Below are 5,000 nucleotides of genomic sequence, written 5' to 3'. Positions count from 1 at the left end.
TGATGCGAACCCGAACCCTAACTTGGGAAAGAAAGTACTTCTCACTAACCTAACCCTAGAAATTCATTGGGGTCTCAACGGAAAGTTTTGAATCCTGCCCATTACGGCCCGTGTGTTTTCCTTGCAATTCAAGTTGGGAGCCGAAAGATACTCTCTGTTAAGCACACAAGCTCAAGTTTGGTAACATCAGCTTTCTAGGTACATTTTGCTACTCCTTCAATATGCCATGATCTATCACAACATATGACAAAAGCATTGCTATGTTCCTGCATCAAATTGCAACCAGTCTGCTACATCTCGCATACATGCATTTTATAGCTACCTGAAGGCTACTGTCGACATATTTCTGTCAGTAACAATTGGAATATTTTTCCTGCCACTAATAAATATGTCAATGGCATTTAAAGTGCATTTTGGTGTCCTCAACAGTAGGTTAACTGCACAAATTGATCCAACTGAAGTAATGTCCTATTACTAAATACATTTGATAAGTACTTGAGAATCTCAGCCAGTCTCTATGGGGGTACAGGGACAGGAAATTGGATTCTGTAAAAAATGGCAAGGTATGAAATTTCAGTATATTAAATGTCAAGATTGGCACTTATTCAAACCGTCGTTTGGGTAAACCCTTACAATTTGGCACACCACAGTAGTTTGGGGTTACAGCTCTGCACTCGCAAAAGGCAGAGAGATGGCTGAGAGCTCATTTTCAGTGGGAGGACAGCTACGCTTCTACAAATGAAATAACAATTTACACTGCAATGCCTCTTTAAGGCACTGAGTAGAAATCTATGGGAGCCTCTGAGTTCAAGTTCTTCTGGTGATGAGTCAAATGTTTTCATTGTAATTGATATTAGCAGCCAATGTCAGGGTTCTTCTGAAGAAACTTCCGAAAAAACTGCCTCTATCCTGTCAGGATGGCCGAGCGGTCTAAGGCGCTGCGTTCAGGTCGCAGTCTCTTCTGGAGGCGTGGGTTCGAATCCCACTTCTGACAGTCCATGGGGCTCTTTTCCATCAGCAGATGCATTCAGTTGTGTTTCTGCACGTGCTTGTGAAGATGAACTTTTCTAGCACAGCCGCCGTGAGCAGGCAGCCAGGTAATCGTGGCCGAGTGGTTAAGGCGATGGACTAGAAATCCATTGGGGTCTCCCCGCGCAGGTTCGAATCCTGCCGATTACGTCCAGTGTGTTTTCGTGGCAATTCATGTTGGCAGCAGATTGTTCTGCGTCTCCTGTTACTAACTACATTTGATAAGTACTTGAGAATCTCACCCAGTCTCTGCGAGGCTTCATCGAAATGAGCCTCTGTGATGCGAACCCGAACCCTAACTTGGGAAAGAAAGTACTTCTCACTAACCTAACCCTAGAAATTCATTGGGGTCTCAACGGAAAGTTTTGAATCCTGCCCATTACGGCCCGTGTGTTTTCCTTGCAATTCAAGTTGGGAGCCGAAAGATACTCTCTGTTAAGCACACAAGCTCAATTTTGGTAACATCAGCTTTCTAGGTACATTTTGCTACTCCTTCAATATGCCATGATCTATCACAACATATGACAAAAGCATTGCCATGTTCCTGCATCAAATTGCTACCAGTCTGCTATATCTCGCATACATGCATTTTATAGCTACCTGAAGGCTACTGTCGACATATTTCTGCCAGTAACAATTGGAATATTTCTCCTGCCACTAATAAATATGTCAATGGCATTTAAAGTGCATTTTGGTGTCCTCAACAGTAGGTTAACTGCACAAATTGATCCAACTGAAGTAATGTCCTATTACTAAATACATTTGATAAGTACTTGAGAATCTCAGCCAGTCTCTATGGGGGTACAGGGACAGGAAATTGGATTCTGTAAAAAATGGCAAGGTATGAAATTTCAGTATATTAAACGTCAAGATTGGCACTTATTCAAACCGTAGTTTGGGTAAACCCTTACAATTTGGCACACCACAGTAGTTTGGGGTTACATCTCTGCACTCGCAAAAGGCAGAGAGATGGCTGAGAGCTCATTTTCAGTGGGAGGACAGCTACGCTTCTACAAATGAAATAACAATTTACACTGCAATGCCTCTTTAAGGCACTGAGTAGAAATCTATGGGAGCCTCTGAGTTCAAGTCCTTCTGGTGATGAGTCAAATGTTTTCATTGTAATTGATATTAGCAGCCAATGTCAGGGTTCTTCTGAAGAAACTTCCGAAAAAACTGCCTCTATCCTGTCAGGATGGCCGAGCGGTCTAAGGCGCTGCGTTCAGGTCGCAGTCTCTTCTGGAGGCGTGGGTTCGAATCCCACTTCTGACAGTCCATGGGGCTCTTTTCCATCAGCAGATGCATTCAGTTGTGTTTCTGCACGTGCTTGTGAAGATGAACTTTTCAAGCACAGCCGCCGTGAGCAGGCAGCCAGGTAATCGTGGCCGAGTGGTTAAGGCGATGGACTAGAAATCCATTGGGGTCTCCCCGCGCAGGTTTGTATCCTGCCGATTACGTCCAGTGTGTTTTCGTGGCAATTCATGTTGGCAGCAGATTGTTCTGCGTCTCCTGTTACTAACTACATTTGATAAGTACTTGAGAATCTCACCCAGTCTCTGCGAGGCTTCATCGAAATGAGCCTCTGTGATGCGAACCCGAACCCTAACTTGGGAAAGAAAGTACTCCTCACTAACCTAACCCTAGAAATTCATTGGGGTCTCAACGGAAAGTTTTGAATCCTGCCCATTACGGCCCGTGTGTTTTCCTTGCAATTCAAGTTGGGAGCCGAAAGATACTCTCTGTTAAGCACACAAGCTCAAGTTTGGTAACATCAGCTTTCTAGGTACATTTTGCTACTCCTTCAATATGCCATGATCTATCACAACATATGACAAAAGCATTGCTATGTTCCTGCATCAAATTGCTACCAGTCTGCTATATCTCGCATACATGCATTTTATAGCTACCTGAAGGCTACTGTCGACATATTTCTGCCAGTAACAATTGGAATATTTTTCCTGCCACTAATAAATATGTCAATGGCATTTAAAGTGCATTTTGGTGTCCTCAACCGTAGGTTAACTGCACAAATTGATCCAACTGAAGTAATGTCCTATTACTAAATACATTTGATAAGTACTTGAGAATCTCAGCCAGTCTCTATGGGGGTACAGGGACAGGAAATTGGATTCTGTAAAAAATGGCAAGGTATGAAATTTCAGTATATTAAATGTCAAGATTGGCACTTATTCAAACCGTAGTTTGGGTAAACCCTTACAATTTGGCACACCACAGTAGTTTGGGGTTACATCTCTGCACTCGCAAAAGGCAGAGAGATGGCTGAGAGCTCATTTTCAGTGGGAGGACAGCTACGCTTCTACAAATGAAATAACAATTTACACTGCAATGCCTCTTTAAGGCACTGAGTAGAAATCTATGGGAGCCTCTGAGTTCAAGTCCTTCTGGTGATGAGTCAAATGTTTTCATTGTAATTGATATTAGCAGCCAATGTCAGGGTTCTTCTGAAGAAACTTCCGAAAAAACTGCTTCTATCCTGTCAGGATGGCCGAGCGGTCTAAGGCGCTGCGTTCAGGTCGCAGTCTCTTCTGGAGGCGTGGGTTCGAATCCCACTTCTGACAGTCCATGGGGCTCTTTTCCATCAGCAGATGCATTCAGTTGTGTTTCTGCACGTGCTTGTGAAGATGAACTTTTCAAGCACAGCCGCCGTGAGCAGGCAGCCAGGTAATCGTGGCCGAGTGGTTAAGGCGATGGACTAGAAATCCATTGGGGTCTCCCCGCTCAGGTTCGAATCCTGCCGGTTACGTCCAGTGTGTTTTCATGGCAATTCATGTTGGCAGCAGATTGTTCTGCGTCTCCTGTTACTAACTACATTTGATAAGTACTTGAGAATCTCACCCAGTCTCTGCGAGGCTTCATCGAAATGAGCCTCTGTGATGCGAACCCGAACCCTAACTTGGGAAAGAAAGTACTTCTCACTAACCTAACCCTAGAAATTCATTGGGGTCTCAACGGAAAGTTTTGAATCCTGCCCATTACGGCCCGTGTGTTTTCCTTGCAATTCAAGTTGGGAGCCGAATGATACTCTCTGTTAAGCACACAAGCTCAAGTTTGGTAACATCAGCTTTCTAGGTACATTTTGCTACTCCTTCAATATGCCATGATCTATCACAACATATGACAAAAGCATTGCTATGTTCCTGCATCAAATTGCTACCAGTCTGCTATATCTCGCATACATGCATTTTATAGCTACCTGAAGGCTACTGTCGACATATTTCTGCCAGTAACAATTGGAATATTTCTCCTGCCACTAATAAATATGTCAATGGCATTTAAAGTGCATTTTGGTGTCCTCAACCGTAGGTTAACTGCACAAATTGATCCAACTGAAGTAATGTCCTATTACTAAATACATTTGATAAGTACTTGAGAATCTCAGCCAGTCTCTATGGGGGTACAGGGACAGGAAATTGGATTCTGTAAAAAATGGCAAGGTATGAAATTTCAGTATATTAAACGTCAAGATTGGCACTTATTCAAACCGTAGTTTGGGTAAACCCTTACAATTTGGCACACCACAGTAGTTTGGGGTTACATCTCTGCACTCGCAAAAGGCAGAGAGATGGCTGAGAGCTCATTTTCAGTGGGAGGACAGCTACGCTTCTACAAATGAAATAACAATTTACACTGCAATGCCTCTTTAAGGCACTGAGTAGAAATCTATGGGAGCCTCTGAGTTCAAGTCCTTCTGGTGATGAGTCAAATGTTTTCATTGTAATTGATATTAGCAGCCAATGTCAGGGTTCTTCTGAAGAAACTTCCGAAAAAACTGCCTCTATCCTGTCAGGATGGCCGAGCGGTCTAAGGCGCTGCGTTCAGGTCGCAGTCTCTTCTGGAGGCGTGGGTTCGAATCCCACTTCTGACAGTCCATGGAGCTCTTTTCCATCAGCAGATGCATTCAGTTGTGTTTCTGCACGTGCTTGTGAAGATGAACTTTTCTAGCACAGCCG

At 43.6% G+C, this 5,000-nt stretch overlaps 5 non-coding genes across 5 annotated transcripts; all 5 read left to right on the top strand.

Annotated features, from left to right (window-relative positions):
- The first annotated feature begins 911 nt into the window (after positions 1–911).
- On the top strand, positions 912–994 carry trnal-cag (transfer RNA leucine (anticodon CAG)). Its single transcript has one exon. It is a non-coding gene; the product is annotated as a tRNA-Leu (tRNA).
- A 103-nt stretch (positions 995–1,097) lies between these two features.
- Positions 1,098–1,179, top strand: trnas-aga (transfer RNA serine (anticodon AGA)). The gene has a single exon. It is a non-coding gene; the product is annotated as a tRNA-Ser (tRNA).
- A 1,039-nt stretch (positions 1,180–2,218) lies between these two features.
- trnal-cag (transfer RNA leucine (anticodon CAG)) lies at positions 2,219–2,301 on the top strand. The gene has a single exon. It is a non-coding gene; the product is annotated as a tRNA-Leu (tRNA).
- Positions 2,302–3,525: 1,224 nt separating this feature from the next.
- Positions 3,526–3,608, top strand: trnal-cag (transfer RNA leucine (anticodon CAG)). The gene has a single exon. It is a non-coding gene; the product is annotated as a tRNA-Leu (tRNA).
- Positions 3,609–4,832: 1,224 nt separating this feature from the next.
- Positions 4,833–4,915, top strand: trnal-cag (transfer RNA leucine (anticodon CAG)). Its single transcript has one exon. It is a non-coding gene; the product is annotated as a tRNA-Leu (tRNA).
- Positions 4,916–5,000: the final 85 nt, after the last annotated feature.

The sequence above is a fragment of the Conger conger genome, chromosome 15 (assembly GCF_963514075.1).
Source record: "Conger conger chromosome 15, fConCon1.1, whole genome shotgun sequence".
Classification (NCBI taxonomy): Eukaryota; Metazoa; Chordata; class Actinopteri; order Anguilliformes; family Congridae; genus Conger; species Conger conger.
This window is presented reverse-complemented; position numbering and strand designations above follow the sequence as displayed.